This window comes from Lepisosteus oculatus, chromosome 6 (genome assembly GCF_040954835.1).
Source record: "Lepisosteus oculatus isolate fLepOcu1 chromosome 6, fLepOcu1.hap2, whole genome shotgun sequence".
Taxonomy (NCBI): Eukaryota; Metazoa; Chordata; class Actinopteri; order Semionotiformes; family Lepisosteidae; genus Lepisosteus; species Lepisosteus oculatus.
This window is the reverse complement of record NC_090701.1, coordinates 15065649-15087980: the sequence shown is the minus strand read 5'-3', so window position 1 is coordinate 15087980 and position 22332 is coordinate 15065649. Positions and strand designations below refer to the sequence as shown.

The 22332-nt window shown below is 33.1% G+C and overlaps 2 long non-coding RNA genes across 2 annotated transcripts in view; one reads left to right on the top strand and one right to left on the bottom strand.

Annotated features, from left to right (window-relative positions):
* Positions 1–4095: 4095 nt before the first annotated feature.
* Positions 4096–18967, bottom strand: LOC107078288 (uncharacterized). The gene is made up of 3 exons (XR_001479228.2): positions 18903–18967; positions 6125–6213; positions 4096–4174 (listed from the first exon to the last, which is right to left on the bottom strand). It is a non-coding gene; the product is annotated as an uncharacterized lncRNA (long non-coding RNA).
* Positions 18968–20407: 1440 nt separating this feature from the next.
* Positions 20408–22332, top strand: part of LOC107078284 (uncharacterized) — a 40812-nt gene continuing 38887 nt past the window's right edge. The window contains exon 1 of the long non-coding RNA XR_011189801.1: positions 20408–20516. This is a non-coding gene — a long non-coding RNA (uncharacterized lncRNA). The remainder of the gene's footprint in view (positions 20517–22332) is intronic.

Here is a 22332-nt window from a genome sequence, read left to right as displayed (position 1 = left end):
ACATCTTCAAAACAACCATCTGTTCACTGCATTCTTTTAAGTGATAATATACAGTATATGCATAATCACACAGCGGTTTTTATTAATAAATGGGAATTTTATAGGTTATCACATATAGTAGTTTGAGTAAGTGAATACATCCCTTGCAGTTTTTCAATTCTATGATAACTGAAAATGTTTAGTCTTATGTTAATGATGCATGGCAAAGAAAACTATTATTTTAGTGGTTAAACATTTTTACTGAAATAAGGTCTTTGCATAAATGTATTTGATCTCTTGTGACAATCCTTATTATTCTAGTACTTCATTAGTATTCTTTCTATTGATGTCTATATTGGACTGACATCAGTATAAGCCAAATTTATAATGTTCAGTGATCAAAAGGCTGCTTGAAACTCAAAATGTAATTGAAGTAACAAGTACATTTTTGTTCTTAATATTTTCTGACTTTTCTTCAACCTAATGATAATTAAAAAACTAATAAAAAGTGTATAAATAGATTTGTAGTGAGACAAGTGAAAAGAGATCAAAGTTTCAAGTAAGAGACAGCTTGACATGTGAAACTAATAAAAACATCTTAATCTTAAATAATAAGGACACTTTTCTACATACAGTACATACATGTCCTTAATCAGAATACTTTTTTACTCTTTTTTTCAGAATTCTTATGTTTTGAGAATTAATTTACAGCATAGTTGAGGCTCAGATATATATAATCATGATACACACTATATAAAAGAACGCTGATAAACTGAATAGATCAAATTTAGATTTATTGGGAACTGAACCCAGAGTTCCATGACAAAGTTCTGAAAATGTCTGAAAGGCAATGCACATGCTGAAAGTAACAACTATTGTTAAACTGATATAACAGCACAAATAAATATACATTTTATTTATTAAAGTACAATATGCATTTTTAGAACATGCGTAGTTTAATATCTGTCCATACATTTTCTAACTGCTTCATCCAATTCAGGGTTGAGGGACAGCTGGAGTCTATCCTGGCAAGAAACAGGCACAGGGCAGGATGCAACCTGGATGGAATGCCAGTTCATTGCAGGGAACTCGCAGACACAAACAGAAATACACACACTTCACAACAGGACCAAATTTCCCAGGAGCCAATTAACCTGCCAGTATGTTTTTACATTATGGGAGGAAACCAGAGAACCTGGACAAACCCATTAAAGCAATGCTAATCAATGTGACACCAGTCTGCCTTATGTAGTATATACAGTATAAACCCATCTACTTTCGGTAACCACAAAGCCAAACATACAGTATGATCACAGTGAACGAGAGCTTAATGGCAGGAAAATAGCACAATTATCATCATCACTCTTAATGGGATGTCAGTCCATAATAGACACAAATATCTTTATACATGTGCTGTAAAGTATACAGTACATACCTGTACTAATATACTGTATACTGTATGGTTTTATTTATCAAATGTGATTACATGAAATTTGAAAATATCGATAGATTGATTTTCAAAGCATGTTAAAAGGAAATATTACAGAAAAAATATATGAAGTATAAAAGTACAGTAACTTACTTTGGTGACATATTCCTCTTCACATTTGACCTAAATGATGTTTGGATCTTGAATGGTGCCATTAGGGTTATTTAGTTTAAAAGCAGCCAAACCCTCAAAAGTAAAAATAAATGACCATTGTGCGGAGAGAGACAGAATTTTGGTTTCCATTTTGAAATGTTATGTCTGGATTGCCTTCCCCCCTGGTGTCCTGATGGAATGAATATACTGTAGATGCTGTATACTGTACTGTATATCAAATGAATTAGCCACATCTGGAAAAATCTCACTTCAGAACTATAAGACCACCTCAAACATCCACACAGGGCAAGGTTTGGTTGTGGAATAATTTATATTACTGTTTATGCCCAAAATCCACAGGTTACACTTCTCTTCACCTATCCTGACTTCATACTACCTGATTGGGCAACTCTGTATGTCCCCTGCTCCTGCCTCCCACCCAACCTCTCTTCCAGCTTTTGTTCTCCTTTGTTACATTACCGTTGCTTACTGCTCTTTCTTTCTCACACCTGAAGAAGGCTCCATGGCCGAAACATTGTGTTTTCTTTCCTCTCTTTTCAGCATGGCATAAACCTATTACTTGTTCCGTTCTATAATCATATTGATGTTCAACTAACAGAACCAGTCTAACAACATTTGACAACATAGCAAAAGTTCTCAGATTTATTATCCACAGGACTCTGATTTTCTACTTGTTAACTTTGCCCTTTTATCGATTTGTAGAAATCAAATAGATAAAAAGGGAGAGCTTGTGTAATACCGAATTCATGACCACTTCTGTTGTGCAAGACTTTTGACACATTCATTTTTATCCTGCTAGTTATGATACTGTTCTTCAGTGCACAACTATTCATGTCTTCCTATCTGTCTTGAACACATATAGCTAAGAATTTTATAGTTGCATCCAATATTCTTAATCAGCATTGGAATTTGGAAGCTCAACTCCCTATTTGACTAATTATCAATGATGATTCAACATTGAATGTTATTGAAAACATTTTTTTAGAAGAGACAAAAGAGCAGTATGTGTTTTAATAATGTGATATTTGGATTTGAAACACACTTATCTGATAAGTACAACAGCCAATATTCTGTAAATGTCAAGCAGATAAAGTAGAGCCATTTAAAGTTGTGAAATCAAGAAGCTATAGATTTTAGCCAAAGAGGTATGATGCCATTGAATGTGAAAAGCTAAAGGTCTGGCTTGTTGATAATCAAGCTAGCTGTTTAGACAGTTTTATGCTGCTAAATAATATATATTCAGCATGAACAATCATACCCACTGTAGCCACCTAGTGAATCACTCTTCTACTTTTCACTCTTCACTCTTCTGCTTTTTTTTTGGGGGGGGGGGAACTAAATGTTTATTATAAAAGTTTTTATTTATTTTCTAATGGGAAATTTAGATTATACATTTTTAAATATCCCTATCCATGTAAAATCCTATCCTAACCTATCCAGGTTTGATTAAGTAACACGAGAAACAGATTGAGTATGTGAAATGAAAACATCTGGTTTTATTTAGATCCTAAAATCTTTAAAAAAAAACGTTTTGTTATATACTTTTAATGTAGACTAAACTTAAGATGTTGGAGCAATTGACCAGAGCTAATAGCAAAGGATGAGTTGCTAATCAGTGCTTTTCAGCATTTTAAGACATTTGTACTAAAAGGATAGGAGTTATAGAAAAAGACAGTGGTCATTCACAAAACACAGGAATGATGGACAAAAAGAAATTCACAGGGTTGGAATTGAGCATTCTTTTCCCTTCTCCCAACTCACAATTAGATCAGGGGACAGAGCAAGAGCTCAGAAATGCAATGAAATTAACCGTGTTGCTTTAACTCATCAGCATTTAAGCGAGATAACATTGCACATGAGACTGCAAAATGCGAAAGAAGGGTGGGAAGTAGAAAAGCACTCTGTTCAGATACCAGTACACAGCAGCCCTCAGACAGGAGTGGGAGACAGACATCTCTGGAGACAAAACATGCTGAGCACAAGTTTCATCTCAGGGTGAAACTACTGTATGAGGTTTCCTGGAAGCTATAGTATAATGCCAAAGGAGAATAAGAATGAAGGAACACTGTAAGCTGTGCAGAAATTGCACCTAAATTGCCAGACCTGATGGAGGACAGTACACCTAACAAAACAATAAATGGAATAAACCTTGAATCTGAATGTTGAACAGCATCACATTGCCTTAATCATCAAGGTTAGAGTTTCAGGTGTCTTAGTGTGCTTAGTCTAATTTATATGTAATATGGTTTAAGATATACAGGAAGTGTGTGGGTGGATCAAATCTAAGTAAATATTCTCTTAATCACTGTAATGCTAATACACATTTAGCTCCAGTAACTCTTGAGACATAGCAGAGAGATATTATTTTTAGTCCTTTATTTAACCAGGTTAGTTCATTGTTAGCTATTAATAATTATTTACATTCTTATTTACAAGGATAGATGTATACAGTGTGCCATTTACCAGAACAATTTGAGTAAAATACTTTGCTTAAGGGTACAACAGTACTGTCTCACCTGGGATTAAAATCCTCACAGTTGTAAAGTCCTATCAACTACTTCACACTACTGTCTAGTGAGATGTCAGGGTTTCCTGGTGAATAGAAAAATTGAAAACTTAGCTCAGTTGGTGACACTTGCTGTAAATTTAGTCATTATAAAACATAAATAAATGCTAATTTCACTGTTAACAAAACAACAATTCCACCGTTTAGGAACAGTCCTACAGAAAGCAGCAACCGCTAGAAGACAGTTGTAGTTTAATGTGGCGATCTATTATTCGATGAATCCAGAGGTAGTTAGGTACAGTGCACCTAAACTATTCAAAAAAGAAGGAAAAGCTGTTTCCTATCTGCTACACAATGGTAAAAATAAAATTGTTTCAATATAAACTTATTGTTTTTCAGTTTCTTCAGATTTCAGTCTTCTTCTGTTTGTATATTTCAGAGTCTTAAACTTTGAATTTGAAATTTCAAACGTTTTAAACCTGAGACACTTTAAAGCATTATATGGCTTAATACTAGCAACAGTGCATAACCATACTGTATCTAGGGTCTTTCAGAAATACAAAATTGAAATGCTTGAAACCATTCATTGTTTATTTTTCCAAATACAGTTTCAAAAGAAATAACATTCATTGTAGCAAAATAAACCTTATGGCTGTTAGTCCAATTAACACAACACAGACCCTAATTTCCGCTGCCAAATGTATGGCTTAAGAAAAAAAAAGCAATGATGTGTTGCCATTCTTATAGGCATTTAGGAAATCCACATTATGTTGTTCCATATTGCCCTGTGATTTGATTATCACATGTTTAGCAATCTTTTATTTTGTTTTGTTCAAACCTCATTATTTTTATATTTATGCATTGATTTTTTCAAAATAAACGTGAAGGATTGCAAACGTAAGAATAGATATGAAACAAAGCAACACACTTTCTCTGTAAAACCAAAGGCAGACTTTATAGTTTGCTGTCAGCTTTGATTCAGTGAAATGTAAGAGCATTTGCAAAATCAAGAGAAAACTAAGAAACAACAAATTGGGAAAACTGAATTTTCTGTAATTATGACCTACAGTGTTTTCTGTAATTTTGTGTTATAAAGCTTTGGGTTGAATGCAACTTCACAATTTCTATACTTTTCCATTTGTTAAGGTAAACTGGCAAGCAATCGTGTTTGGCTTTTTGTACTTGGAAAGAATGCAAAGAGGAAAACGTGAGCTGTAACATTTCCTGCAGGGATATCACAACCTTTTCTAACAGAAGAGACACTGCATAATTAAACATTTGGGGGTGAAATTACAAAGCATTTAAGCAGTAATTTGATGGAATTTAAATCTGAATTGTTTAATAGAGTTAATTGTTTTTTATGATGATGAAATGATGAAAAAATAATGTTTTTAAATCATACATGTAGTGCAATGTTAGTCAGCCATTAAATGTGAATCATGTTCAAACATAATGTACTGTATATACTGTACCTTTGTTAGGGAAAGACAAATTTCCACAGAAGTGGACAATAAGGTATCTATACAGTAACAATTTACAGGTATGTTAGTCTGTGTTGGAGGTTGCTAATAAATTGAACAGTGACATGTTCCTTCCTTTACTTTCTGAATAATATAAAAAGCAAATGGTTTTAAACATAAATGATGTTGCTTTGGTATTTCTACACAAACTATTATTTTTATACAGTCTGTGTGGACCTACAGTAGTGTGAAATCTGTGATTTAAAAGCAACTTTCCAAAATTTGAAAAGGTTTGTAAATCAGTTGAAGGAAGACAGGAAAGCTTTAAATAAAGGCCTTTATGCAAGGAAATGGATTTCAATAATGTATTTTCAACTCAGAGATTGTTCTATGTTTAAATAAGATATGCAATTGTCAAAATACTGAATACTACAGTACCTCATGTTTGTATCATTTTAATTGGAACCCTTGAGAGTAAAAAAAATCACACTAAATAAAAATGTTCTCAATAATTTATGCATTGTGAATTTTAGATTAAAGTAGAGCATTAAGCATAAGGACATATGTTAAACTTACCTTTGGTATATTTTTTATAATGTCTCCTAAAATTTGAAATTCTGTTATGTGAAACATCATGCCTTGGGGTCTTGCAGGCTCATGGAAGTCTGCAAATGAAAAGGCAGATTTTACCTAAACCTTTTAAAATATATTTGAACAAAAGTACATTACATTTTCGAATAAATAAACAATATTCACAGTGCAAGACAACTAAGCCCTTTCAGGTTCAAGAAAGACAGATGAGGCATAGTGCACCCAGAGACGATATGAAATGAATTTTATTGAAAAAGTAGGAAGACCATGGGCAACAGAGTGGACTGTAGGATAGAATTACTAACTTAGTGCACACATGCCCTGGGTTTGTTTCCAGTCTAAATGGATTTTACATGTTTCCCACATGTTCTCTTGGGTTTTCATGTTTCTGTTCGGTTCACCTGGAGAAGAAGAATTAGTTAGTTTGTTCTCTTTTTGTGCCTTAGACAGTTTTTGTTTTGGTTTCTTTTTGTGTTTTAGTCTGCGAGACTAGTTTCAGTTAGACCACTGCTTGTGCTTTTACTGTAAATTAGAAAAGTCATTTTCAAATTATACTATCAGCATTAGCTTGTCAAATAACTATGCCCTATACCTGGGACGACAAACTGGGTAAACAATTGGGTGGACCTTTTTTTTCTAGTTTTTTGTTCTCACCAAAATCCAGTTCTGATATTTTCCTCTCACCAGAATTTAGTCAAGTTGTAGATATGGATTTACATTTAAAGGATAATTTTTTACTTGCACATGGATCACTCAACAGTTACAGCAGAATGTAATTGGAGCTACAGAAATAAAAAAAAATATATATATGTATTACTAGATAATGAAGCTAGAAAACATCACACTCATGGAAGTGTTCACCCCAAAACACAAGGGTGCCAACATGGAGATGTTGATGGAGAGGAGTTGGTCCCAAGTTCTCAAAGGCACAAAAATACAGAAGTCTGTCCATACAACCCCTCCAAAAATTAATCAAAAGCATGCTGCACTCCACGACATGGTTGCAGTCACATCTTCGCATCTCAAATCAGCAACTTGCTGGACAGCTTTATCACAGAAATGTATCAGTTTCATTGGTGCTTATGGCATCAGAACCTAACAAGAAAAAGAAATAGTGCTTGTTGAGAGTCCGAAACTGAGTGCATAAGGGATCCAGAGCAACAGAAGGTTGTCCCCCTGCAGCTAGGTGGTTCACCTAGGAGTAGACAGGCTTCAAGCAAAGCAGGTGACGTATCGGCTATTGTTATTAATATTGTGACAATTCACTCAGCATTGCACTTTTCAGATCATTCATTTCACAAATGGTTAACATGGCTAACACAATAACCTCAACACATACAGTATAATGTACTGTATAACAGTCAGGACTGGAGGAAGTTTGCTGGGTAGAAATCATTCAAAATGAAACCAAGCAGTGAAAGCCATTTAAGGTACTACAAATATTAAAATATCACTGTTTTCTAAGTATTCTTTTAATTTAGCTCTATCATTTCCAAAAACATTACCTACAGTATGACACAAATAAAACTGATTGGTCTGTAGAATAATGGATCGAAAAATGGGTTTTACATCTGCAGTTCTCCAGTCTGTACTGTACATGCTGCTCCCTTTACAGATTGGAAAAGCATGAAATTGATCTCTTCAACATTCATGTATTAATAAAATAAATTCTTAGGAGGGCTCACCAAACCTGCCCTCCCACACACACAATCAACAGCTTTCTCTTCCTCACCCTCCCTCCATCTCAGGTCCATTTTCTTACAACCTCACTATTTCTCTCCGTCTTAACAGCATTTATTCCTGTTTTGATCAGCTTGCACAATAGTAAACCAAGCTGTCAATTATAGGATAATTCTAGCTGAAAATATGAATGCCACAGTTTAAACATTACTAAATTATATTCTATAAATAATAGACCTAAGCTTTGAATATAGGTTTAAAATTTTTTTAAAAATAAACGTTTTTTTTAAGGCTTTATTCAGTGGGTATAAGAGATATCAGCCTCTTTTATCTTTGCTTTCATTAAAATTTTAAACACATCCTACCATTTGAAAGAACAAGGTCATTCTGTGATTTGTAGATTCTTACATTTGTACAAATTTGTGTAGTAGTAATATTAGTAGAAGAATTATGAGTTCCAGAGGATTAACTAATTATCTAATGGAGCCATAGTCCAACACTTTATTTGATGTGTTAATATTTAAGCACAGTCCTGCAGTTTTTTGAAGCACAAGTAATAGGTGTTGAGAATTAATTGCATCTTCTGCATGGACGTTTTCAAAATGTCAGCTCATTTTAGGAACTAATACTAAAACGCCAGGGGGGCTGTCTCTTAACATTTGGCCATGCAGGTGTAGTCATTTGCTACTGGAGCTAACAATGTCCCAGTTGCCCCACTTCTAATTTGAATATTATTTAAACAGGTTTTTTAAATCACCTTTTTTGGCAGCAGTTATTATACATTTCATATTCAATTTAATCATATTCATTAAATTATATGAAAATCTGAAAATAATTGAAATCACGAACAGATTCCATCTTCCTTATGAAAAATAGACTGTCGATTGGATTACAGGTTTTAATTTGACTTGATTTTGAATATAGATTGTAACTATGACTTACAAATACAAAAATGTTTGATCTCATACATGAACCATACATAAAACAAGCACTATGAGGTTTAATGAAAATTGTATTCTTGAAATAAAGGTTAACATTAAAAATCTTATTAAGAAAACTATACTTATTATTAGCTAATATATTCTATAAATATGTTCTGTATATTAATATATTGTTTATCATCTAGAATCTTCCAAATCTCTAACTACAAAGTCATTCAGAAAGAACACCGATTATCCATTACTTTTTCATAGATCATTTTTCACAACTATCAGAGATTTAGGGCAAATAGGGCAGTTCATGTACATTTAAATTGTTTGGCACTAAAAAATACTAAAGCATTTCAAATTTCAAAATGCTGCACTTAAGTTCTCTTGATAAAGTTAGAATATTTAAATCAAGTGATGTAAGTGTGGTCAAAGTGTTCAATACTGTCTTACAATCTTATTTAGGATAACATAAAATACCGCATACCAAAAAATATGTTCTGTATCACAGAAATGATATGCCCTAGCTTAAAGAAATGTCTTACACCATCAGATTGAAATAAGTGAATTATTTCATTCTTGAGAGAAGACTCAGAGAGTATATATTGAAATAATTCAATATGTTGAATTATTTTGGAAATATACACAATATACAGTAGGCCTGATTAGGGTATTGAATTAAAGAAGACCCCTTGGACTTCCTGACTGACCCTTCAGCTTTTTGATGTCTTACTCAGTACACACACTAGATAGAAATATCTAGAACAAAAAAAGTGGAAAAACACAGATTTTCAAAAATCAACTTCTCAAGTTATGGCACACCGAGGATATTCTTTTTTATAGATCTTCTCTAAAATGTCTACAATCTTTGATTTAAAAAAAAAGAAAGTATCTGCATGATTGTTATGAAGACAGGATGTGGAGTGGTTGCCTCAGTCATCCAAATATGTAAAATAATAAAAATTATAAATCACAAAATAATAAATTACTTACTATTTACTCTTGTATTTCACTACTGCCAGTTGCAGAGAGGCTTTTTGTAATATTTACATTTTAAAGTGTTTTTTACATTGTGTTTTTGATGGTATATTATTCACTTGTTGCACAGTTTCTGTGCTTTGGTGTTAGTATTACACTATTAATTTGTGTTTATTACAAAATAGTTTAATTACTGTGAAAGCAAACTTAATAGTTATGTTTAGAGGATATTAGAGATCACTTGCATTTGGAATATTTTGAGAAAGCTTTTTTTAAATGTTGTTTTTGGTAATGAAAGCATAGTGTAGATAGAAAATATATAGGTATAGTACATGTGTAGTCTGATTTGCCTATCTGGAGGTCAATACTGAAAGGTATTGACAAAATCAGACCTCTGGTCCTCTTTGAATGAACAGTAAAACATAAACTAGAGGACATAAGTGAAACCTATGTAGAAGTGTGTTTAAAACTCAGAACAGGTGGCATTTATTTACAAAAGGTTTTATGAGGTTCTGGAACAAGCTATCCTGCCATGTCGTCAAAGCTCAAGCTCTCCTGCCATGTTGTCATAAGATCAATTACTGAAAACCACACAAGCTAAGGCCTTATGGCCTACTCTTGTTTGTAAACATTTGGCAGCCTATTCACATTACTGAAAAAAATAGGCAGCAGTGTTAACAATTGGTTTGGGTTTTAGACTTCTCACTGGAGTGTGGGATCAAATTCCTGATGGGGTACTGTCATTGTACCCCTGAGCAAGATCATTTTTGCAGATTAAGTAAAATGCTTATCTGTTATTTTAGTACAAATATACATGTAAACTAACAGAAATCTTGTGGGTATTTATGCAAGTATTGACAGAAAATATAAAGTTTCAAATTTTCAACTGCAAGGGATCAGCTGCACAAGATCTCTTCAAATGTTGATGAGATACATTTCAAACCGCCATTAAATAACATATACAGTATACTGTATTTATATATTATTGTATGCATTGCCTTGAGAGCAATACTCATTTATCATATTACAATCTGGCCATTGGCATTCTGATTTTTGCTGTTATTACAGCTGGCTAAAATCCAAAGCAGTATTACAAATTGATTTAGAAATAATGACTTTTCAAAGTAATCCAACTGAATGGAACAAGGAGAAGGGACTCAAGTGAATGAAGAAGGAAACTATCTTTTAATCTCCCTTTTCATCAGAAATCGATTAACTGGTCCAAAAGAATTAATTACATTCAGACTTCAGTATAATTAACAACATGATGGCTGTCTCCCTTAGTGTGTATTGAATATAGAAGGACAAGAGGAATTTTAAATTGAAAATGAAATTATATGTACCATGAGACACTAAAATTCAACAAAGTATTAGAACCAATAGCAGATATTTTGTTTTGAATTGCCACTTTGCCTTTATATAATATGTAAATAAATCTTATTTCCTACAGGGTAGATAACTATTTTGGGGAAATCTGTTTGGGAAATCTGCAATGAAGGAGAATTCTGTAGATGACAGATTAGGCTTGAGTTGCCTCGTGTCTTATTTCAGTTTTTGTATGTGTATATTTCTGTATTTTTTTCTGAGGGAGGAGTTTTATGTGCACTTTTTCTTTTTATTGGTTAAAACCTTTATATATATATAAATTCTATTATTAAATTATATTATAATTATATATATATCATTATATTCATATACTGTAACTCAAACAGTAGTATAAGACTTTCTATTGATATGTGTATGGCTGCTTTCCACGTGATTGTGTCTGTTGTGTGATGGCTTAAGCGTGTGCCTTATAAGCCTGAGGTCCGGCGTTCGAACCCAGCTGTGGCCATTAGTTTTCTTTTAACAAATAAACATTTCTTTGAAAAACTAAAATAGCAAATATTATGGACACTATATTGACATTTTTTTATATTTCTAAATATCACAACATGTCCAAAGCTAAGTCATTTATTAATAACAACGAATTATTTCAAACTGCTACTGATATTATTACTGACAATAAATATTTCAGGTGGGTAGCTGCATCAGCATGCGTAGGCTGCAAAGGAACAAGCAATAGGTTTATTCCATGCTGAATTAAAGAAGAAAGAGAACACAACGTTTTGGCCGTGGAGCCTTCTTCAGGTGCGAGAAAGAGAGGAAAGTCAACAGATAAAAAAGCATGGGAGAACAAAAGCTGGAAGTGAAGAGGAGTGTAAACTGAAGAGTTATAGAGGAGACACGTATTACCTCTTTTTACACTTGTAAAAAAGAACATTCCACTCACTGGGCAATGCATTGTTATCTCAATCACCTGCTTATTCGTTTTACACCGTGGGAAGACAGGAGAATGTGATTGTGACTGTATCTGTATGGAATGTGAATACTGGTGTGTATTTTTTCTTTAAAATACCAATACCATCCATGTACAATTTACGTAATATGTTTATGTTCCTAAATTAATATTTTCTGGTGACAGCTCAAATGCTGTACATGAGAGGTTAAGCTTTATTAGCTCTACTCCACCTGGCGGTTTTACAAGCTGATTCTGGATGCTATTAACATAATCTAATTTGTATGCGGTAAAATGCAATATGATGCGACACACCCACCGCATTATACCGCAGCGTACCTTGCTTGTTTTGAATGGCTGCATCTGTATAGGCTCAGGAAATAAACCTAGAGCAATCAAGATCTTCAGAATCTGTATGGGTTATTCTCTTTACAAAACACATTCTAAAGTTATAGTGCTAACACTATAAAGATTGACCAGAATACTGTATATTAAATAAATACACTGTATTGACCAATAAATAAATGTATAAATTATCATTATCTAATTAAAAAAAGGAGCACAATAAATTATAAGCACAGATAAAAATGGATGTCAGAAAGGCCAAGAGAGCTTAAAAGAAATATTACAATGTAGGCTAAAATATGTAATCAAAAAGTTCTCTCAGTACTACAACAGGAAAAGAACCAGAAAAGGTCAAGTAGGAAGGCAGTGGAAGCACAAAGGATATGAAATTGTGTTACATAAAAGAGGCAGAATTGTTTGAGGAACTAGTAGACTAGATGTACAGTAACTGATCAAATGCTTTAGTTAATTAGCAAGAAATGAAAATTCTAAAACAAAAATCAGTATTTTTAACAATATTACTCCCACCACTTCAATTTTTACATGTTCCCCTCCATTAGCAAACCACCACCACCCTACCCGCCTGCTTTATCTGCCCTTAATGTAACTTAATGTAAGGGTTGCAGCTGCCTTTCAGTTTAATGTTTTTATAAACCCCATTGTGGTAAATAACACAATAGCAATATATCATAGTGCTGTATCTCTTCACCTTACACATGTAACTGTCAGATTTGATCAATAGGAGAGTATAAAAATCTGCTGTAAGTAAGCAGCTTCTTTGTATGTGTACTCATGCTGTTTTGATCACCAAATGAAACTTTTTAATGCTACACATGCAAGCCCTAAAGGTGATATATTCTTTTACATTGACCGGGGATTGTTGCATTTAAAATAGACAGAGCATTTTAAAACACTTTCAGAATGTTAAAGGTGGAAGAGGTAGAAAAAAATCAATACTCTGACAGGGAAATGAAAAGCCTATGCATATAAAAGATTTCTAATGATGCACCAAAGAAATCTGTGCAGAAAAACAACACAAAAACAAAGTATCCTACTAATGCATTTCACCAGTATATCTGTATTCTGTCTCTTTAGTTTTTATAACGTGATAAATTATTTTAATTAGTTTAGCATCAACTACTGTATGTATCTGAAAAGATTGGTTACTAAGAGCTAGTTTTATTTTAGTTTGTTTTATTTTTCCATTATTTTCATATAAGTAATAAATGTTTTTAAACTGCCTGACTAACCCTGGGTATGAATGTGTGTCAGGCTCCGCCTATATTCATGCCCATGTGATGTCTGTGGCCCCTGTGGCATCACAAAATATAGACAGTACCTACTATATTTATGCTTTCTGGATCTTTAGACTTATTTTTGTAACAGTTGCAGTGCCTTCTTTACCATACAAGCTCTTTATTTCATGAGTTATAAATGTACCTCTATGCTCCATTCTCTAAAGCATATGAAACACAAACAAACCCCATCGTTAGCAAATGACCTACAGTATCTCTATAGGACATTATTGATATCCATCCATCCATTTTCTAACTGCTTTTCCAGTTAAGTGTTGCAGGGAAGCCAGGCTAGAACCTAGCTTGGCAAGCAACAGGTGCAAGGCAGAGTATACTCTGGATGTGACATCAGTCCATTGCAGGACAGACACAAACAAACACACACTCACACAGAGGGTCAATTTTCCAAGAAGCCAGTTAACCTACCGGTATGCTTTTGGACTGTGGGAGGAAAATATGCACCCGGAGGAATCCCACAGAAACACGGGAGAACATACGAACACCAAGCAAATAGCACCCCTAGCCCATTCAGGGAGCAGTGCTAACCACTGTGCGAGCATGATGCCCACTATTGATATTCCTGAAATTTAAATCCGTGTAGTACTTGTTTTATTATTTTTGCTTTTTTATATAGTGTTAGCATTTTAGTGTATTTTTTTAATTATTGTTTTTTTTTAAAAAAAACTAAGACATACAAAACAGATAACAAATAACATTCATTGCTGATTTTACAGAAAAAAAATCTTCTTTACATAGATAGATACTTTATTAATCCTGTGAAAGAAATTGCAGTAAAAGTGATGCCCCTAAAGGCAAGGATTGATGTGCGAGCATCAGTCTGGCGCACAGCGCTACTGGCCGATGCCCAGAACACACACAGCTGCCCGGACTCCTCTCAGACCTGTTTTGGCAGATTTTGGCCTGTAAATCTGAAGTCTGTTTAAATGAGGGTTTAGTGTATCTTATATTTATGTAAATAATGTTTAAAATGGTTATAATGCATTAAAAAAGTTGTGATATCTTTTTCAAATCGTATTATTTCAAAACATCTCAGAACAATTTAGTTTCTAACTAATCTTGATATACCCTAATATATTCCATGGCATTTGCTAATTGCAAACGTATTTAGACCTTTACACAGTTTTCACATTTTGTTTGTTTAAAGCAGTTAAGACTTTGAAGTATGAACTATTAGTTTAATTAAAATGAAACACATAAATAGATCATTAACAAAAATGGAAAAAGTCATGATTGTACAAATATTCAAACCTTTTGCTGTGGCAAACCTAAATTAATTAAGGAGCAGAAGATGTGGTATATATTGATTTTTTTGTAGTTCGGTACCACCCATTTGATATTCTAAATTTTAAAATGTACATTTTTACCAGAATTAAATACCTTGTACTTATCCACATAGCCTTGCCCTTGCCAACTATCTGCCCAATTTTGAATTTTGTCAAAGCGTTGTGCTTTGTGCTGATTTTAAACAATTTAAAAATCCACAAATCCACAATCTTTGACAAGATCGATTATTATAGCACTGTCTACATCATAGATATAGATTAGAAATACCATTAATCTTAGCACTGAAAAATGACATATTGACTTCACTCCAGTCTGGGTTAAGTCCCCTTACCAGTCCTCTATGTTTTATGCTTTCCAACATTGTTGGAACTGTTTATCTATGTTCACACATTACTTTGTATTTCTACAATTTTAATTATGTGGTCTGGTGTTATCACCAATAAAAAATCAAAGTAACAAATGAAACACCTCATTTTCTGAATGTCCAAATATATTATTCTGTATGCTCTAAATTTACTGCAGTAGGTACATGTTTAAAGAAAGAAGGCAAGTTAGTTACAATCATGATTTATGTCTTGTAAATTCAGGACAACTAAGACCTTGAATGCAATTTACATTTCGAAAATCAGGCATTCTTTAGCTCTTTAGTCTCCTTTTTACTATTGGGTATTTCATTTGCAATTTTCCAATCAATAGGCATATCCTCTTCCCAAAGAGCCATTTGAAATATTCTAGTGGGTGTTCTATGAATAATAAGTGAGCAAATAGCATCTGGTTCAGAAGATTTATGTGTCTTAAAGTCTCCTATTTGCTTTAAACCCATATCCTCTGATAAGCTGAAATCACTATGACATATTACTAATTTCCACTTTTGTGCATATGTGTTGATATATGTGTTAATAATTTTGGAAGTAGTCTGCCATTCTTCTATAAAAAAAAAACTATTTCTACCTCTGATAAACCTACTTCTTCTTTAATTGTACTATTGTACTACTGAAAAATACTATGACTAGTTTTGACAACCTTAGGTACTGTAGATTTAATTCTATGACTTTCACACTTTTCTGATATATTGCTTGAATTGTGTTTGCAGTCAAGTGTACTATCTGTGCTTTGTGTCATATTCATGGATGTTGTATTCTCTACAAAATATTCTATTTATCTTCTTTCTTTGTTTCTGTCCTGAGTTTCAAAATAACAGTACTTCAGGCCAGTTTTTTTCTGACTTTATTGCACCAATCTTCAAGCGGATTGCTCATCTTTCATAACACTATTTAACTTCAATTTTCTTTATTCGTATTGCTGTCATTCACAAGAAGATACTCATGAAAAGACTTAGTTGCTAATGTTTATCATTTGGTGACAATGCCAAGGCAATAACAAATGTTAGAGGAAATATATAAAAGCTTATACTTTTATTTTAGTGATTTAATGCTCTTGTTTTTAACCATTCTTATGTTAAACAGATGTCTTGAGTCCCTGCTGATGTACAACATTCTGTTTAAGTCAGTTATTAGCAATGAGAGAAAAAGGGTTAATTTAAAAATAAAGTTATAAAACCCTAACACTGTTGGATTTCTTTACAAAATAACACTCAATGTTAAGGATATGCAACAATTATCAATCCATAATTTAAAGAAAGTGTGTTAATATTTTTTATCCAACAGATTTACACATTTTAGGATTCTGTTGTGCTGAGGAAACAGGGCCAGATGTAAGGTCTTCTACAGGGTAGTATATATTTGATGCACGTTTCCATTTCTCATTTGTGTTTTCTAACATTTGTGCTCTACTTCAATTTCTGCTGTTATTTCCTTTAGTGTATGCCATCATAACTAACAAGTTCATTAAAACCAGTTTCTGCAAAGATTTTTCAAATGAATCACCAGATAGTGTATGAAACACTGCTGAAAAAATACATTTTATTCTGAATACACTTATTAAGACCTAAAATGAGGAAGGACATTAGTGTTTAATATCTGCTGACAGTCTTCCTAAAAAAGGACTTTTGGAGTTTAATGCATATATTAGTTTTCTTAGTTTCAGGAAACTACAATTGGTCTGAAAGGATACTTTTATCGGAGTAATCTGATTAGAAATAAACAAAATAGGAAAACTACAGAGGACATATATCAATAGGATTTGCACCAAGAAATAAATGAAACAGTAAAATGCAGATTATACACATTGCTAATTTCAAGTATATCGTATTTGATCTGAGCCAATTTAATCACTGACTTCCTTGCAGAAAAGTACAATTACACAAGAAACAAAATGACTCCTATTTGATTTCTAAAAGAACTGCCTTTTCATAGAAATGTTATTAATATGTGCTGTTTAACACTATTGTCTTACGGGAATTCTTTATGGTCTTTGTCAAATCAATACATTACATTACAGTACGTAGAGCTTTGCATTCAAAGAAATCACCATCCACCAAATAGAATCTTCCATTACTGATGTATAGTACTGATTGATGCTCAACAGTCACTATTCACTTTACTGTTTACTCTTACTTTCTAGTATTCTACTCTTTATAAAGTGTCATGGAGATCTTTAACGATTACATTAATCAAGTAGTAGGTTTTGGAGGTCTAACATCCCATTACAGTCTAGGGACAGTCTTTCTTAGTTTTGAGAGTTTAAGCTACAAGTTGGTAACTCTGCATACCATTCAGGCACAGATAGAATATATTGATACTTGAAATCAAATGACTGCCTAATATTCAAGGTTTAATTATTTTATTAACGATCAAATGAATTAGATAGACTACCAACATGACTTGGCTATTTGACTTTTCTTATGTTCTCATGTTTTACTTAATTGAGAAATTGCTAAAAAATATTTTAGATCAAAGCTTATTCAGTTCTACAAAATCATCAGGAAAGTGCATCCTAAGCAATGCATTTTATTTTTTTATGCAATAAGGCAATGTTAACTTATAAAAGCCTGATGCAAAGAAGAAAGGCTTAGAACGAAATTATTTTTACACTGAAGGGTAACTGTAATAACTGTAATAAGGGTAACTGGGTAACTGTAACTCCTTCTATCATAAATATCTATAAAGAACCGATAGATATACATTCAAATTCTTACAATAAAGTAACAAACTCATATTAATAAAGTAAATATCTGAGACAAAGTTTATATATGTTTAGGCATATTGTGGTAAGGCTGATCTTTGCATTCAACTGTTGCCTTTATAAAATACGTCTTACCTTTCACTGAAATTGTCACATCAAAATGAAAGAAAAAACCAAAACCGCTATTGATAAAATAATAATTTTACTTCTCAAGTCTCTTGAATAAAAACATCGAGCACTGGGACAAGGACATCAAAGTGATAAAGAATGCTTTTTTTCAAAATATATTCTGTTGACTTTAAATCAATGTCTTAAGGTTAAGGTGACTTACCTTTCATGGTATAATATATATATATATTATTTTTTCTGCATTCCAATATCTTTATCTTTCACATTTTAATTCATTGTTTTCTTCAGAACAATATGTAATAAAAATGTTAACCAAAGAAAGTGTTGGCCATGATATATCTTACAGTGATAATGGTTTCATAATTTGTTTTCAAATAATATGTGAATATAAAATAGTCTTCATTTTAAAAGGACACTTTTCAAAGAAAACCATTGTCATTTGCTGATGCCAATATGCTAGCCAAACAAGCCTGCATTATTAATAATGTTAAGAACTACAGTGTATTGTTTTTTCACTGCACCAAAAATAGTGATTTAAAGAATGTCATATTCTATCTTTAAAAAGGAGAGAAAAGTGTGTCCATTTCCATTTTATGAACAAAGCAGGAAAAACATTTTGAAACAAATCCCCTAAAATGTTATTTGACTAAGGTACTGATTTTCTTTCAAGTGAAAATACAATGCTACACAAAAAAAACATGTAAAAACCCAGTGCAAATGAAAAAAAATAAATAAGCTCACACCTGAAGAAGGCTCCACGGCCGAAATGTTGTGTTCTCTTTCTTCTTTTTTTTAGCATGGAATAAACCTATTACTTGTTCCTTTACAAAAAATAAAACCTGAGAGTTCTATGACAAGTACACTACATTGCTATAGTAACATAAGCAGACAGAGCATACACAAATATTGCAGTGTATTTGTTAACTTGGATTGTACAGTTTACAGCACCTCCTGCAGACGTTTTATATACTGTATTTATCCTAATTTATGTGCTTGGCTAAGTTGTTTTTAATACGGCACGTTCACCGAAGAGCATGTCAGTTTGTTTGACACATAATCTTAATGATTTGATGTCAATGTGGACTACATTAGGGGCTTTCTTCATTTAAATGGAGTTTTTTAACAGGTTAAAAAAGGAGGTGACATTCTATTTGTACCCATTTTTATTCTCCTAAACATACATATCTTGCCTCATGAACATGTTTTGTGCATTTTTTCTTGTACCGCACCCTCCAACAGATCTTCATCCTTATTGAAACTCCCTAGCAGTCCTCATGAAGCAAAGTCCTGACAGTTTCATCCTTATTGTCATGTTGTGCCTCTTAGTGTGTCAACAGTAGTACATTTGTCATGGATAACTATGGAAAACAACTATTATTTGGCTTAGTCTGAACCTGGAACATTGAGAGCAGTTGACACTGCTCTACAGAAGTTAAATTTGCCACATTTTCATATTTTTCAAGATGTGATTTACATAAGAATTTGGCATCAACATTTTTTAAATGCTTTAAAATATTTAACCAGTGGTTGAACGGTAATATTTTCAAATGCGTTGACATTTTCTTTAGCTGTTTTAACATCAACATCAGATTACCCCCTTTAATTTTCAAAGAATATACTCCATGCATATTAATGTATTTTAAAATGTCTTTCATGTAAAATGTAACATCACTTTCCAGTACTCCAATTTTCAGTCATAGCTGTCTGTTTAATGAGGTATTCATGGTGATTCAGAAGTTAGGTCTACAAATCTATGGTTTCTGTACTTTGGTTAAGAAGTTATTTGTGTTTGTCTCATTTCCCACTTCCCCTAGTATTTCTCTGACCATTACATTCTCAAGTTTTGAGAACAGAAAAATGAATAATTATTCATAATTATGCTTTCACAATAAAAATGGGAATTTAATTTTACCAACAAAATAGAAATAACAACAACAGAAAAGTTAACTGTCAAAGAGTTTGGATTACCATTGCAATTCTTTAAGATTTTCATCAGTGAACCTGCTGGAAGCTCATATGCCTCCTGCATTACTAATAAAACTCTGTTTATTTTAAGTTGAAAAAACATCTGTGCCAGATCAATGCATAACCCCTTTTTTACCAAGTTATTAACCAAAATCTTAAGATTAATATTTAATTAAAGGCCAGTAACGTGTGTAATGGCTTCTCCTATTCACTTTTCTAAATGTGCAGGGGAATATAATAGGGTTGCCTACTCTCTCCACTGCATTTTGTTTTCACAGTTGAGCCATAAGCACAAGCAGACTGTGCCCCACAACAATTCCATTGTCCTACAATGGAATGAATGTGATGGACAGCACAAAATACCCATCTACTCAAATGATTCAGTACTGTTTGTGAGTAACCTTCACCTATCTGTGCCCAACATTATTTTGATAATCACTCAAGAAGCAATAATCCCTTTTGCAAGCATTTTGCAACAGCCAAAAGCACTTGGATGCCCAACATTGCCAGATTTTAAGTTGTATTACAGTGCAGCATAATTTCAAGAACTGCTGGAAGAGCATGATAATTATAAAAACTGCCACTGGTTTTCTTTTGATTAAGAATGTTTCCAACTAATAACCTTGAAAACCTAACTCAAGTTAAATGTGTTCTACATATCAATACCACCCAGGCATAATTGTAATCTAAGGCACTATACAGTTTACTCCTGTATTGTATTGAATTACATAGTTCATGAACTGCTTCTAAAGTAAAAATTCCAAACAAATTATAAGGTACACATTTTAAAGAAAGGTACAAAGGGAGATGTCAATAATATACTTAGCATTAGTTTTTCCCAGTATTTGTAGTGGCTGATATAAAAATGAATGATAACATGTTGTTATTTTTTTATTAAACCAAGAAATCTAATTGAAACCAATATCTTATTTTGAAGAGAAGCCTGGTCAAGAACACAGGAGTAATTCAGTGAAAATAGAACAATAAATACATTTCATATCAATAGAACTCTCTCAAAAAAGAGTCATGTAAACGAAATGCTTTTATCAACAGGAAAATACCCTCACATGACAGTGATCAATATCATGTCAGACATTAAATGGTGTTAATGGGACCAGTAGGGAGTGCTCATTCTACAGTCTGTGTATACAGTAAATCACCAGTATAGTGATAGGGAAACTATACTGTAAAAAAGGCACAGTCCTTCTGATGAGGCATACATCCAAGATCCTGACTCTCCATGGTCATTAAAAATCCAAGGGCATGTCTTGAAAAGAATACGAGTTTTACCCCGGTGTCCTGGCCAAATTTCCTCCTTGGCTCTCCAATCATGGCCTCCTAATAATCCCCATCTTTGAACTTCGTTACTCTGTTATCAGCTTGACTGAGAACTGATTTTTTGTGAGCATACTGGCTGCCATCGCATCATCTAGGTGGTGCTACACATTTTGGTGTAGGAGGGGAGCCCCCATTACCTATAAAACACTATGAATGGAATATACATAAAGATGTTATGTACAGTAAGTGTGAGGTTTATTTATTAATTATACTGTTTTTATATTATGTTTTGAGGGGTTTTTAAGAACCAGGAAAAAAATAATAGCTTGTTAGTCCCTTTAACCCTGTTCTTTACAACACAACAGCATCAGCAAATCCATCTACTATTTGTGCCTGCCCTTGATCCTCTTTTGTTAGCTATCTTTCCTCCACACTGAGTTATTGTCCACATCTTTAGTGTTTTTTCTTCTCAGCCTACAATGATCTGTACTCCATCTCCTTTACTTGCTGTGTTTGTTCCTCCCTACTGTTCTGTATCTTTCCTTAGCCCTTGCTGCTGTGCTGCAGCCTCTTCTGTGTCCACATCCCCCCACCTGCCACACATTTGTGTGCTCCAACTACTACAGTGGATGTTACTGTTTATTTCCCATCTGCCCCTGCTTCTTCCTGTTATGATGTTAATTGTTCATCCTTTTTTCATTCACCTGTTTAAAAGGTGGCCCTGAAAGTATGACTACTATGTAATGAAGCACAGATTCTGATGTTTGAAACCAGAAATTGAGCAATTCATTTAACTGTTTAAACTGAAAATATTCTGATTTGAAATTAAATTATGCAGTTTGATAATGCAGTAAAGAATATTCAGTGGTATATGAAGTATTTGATAGCCACTGTATATAGATTTGAAACTTCATTTAATATAATAGGTTA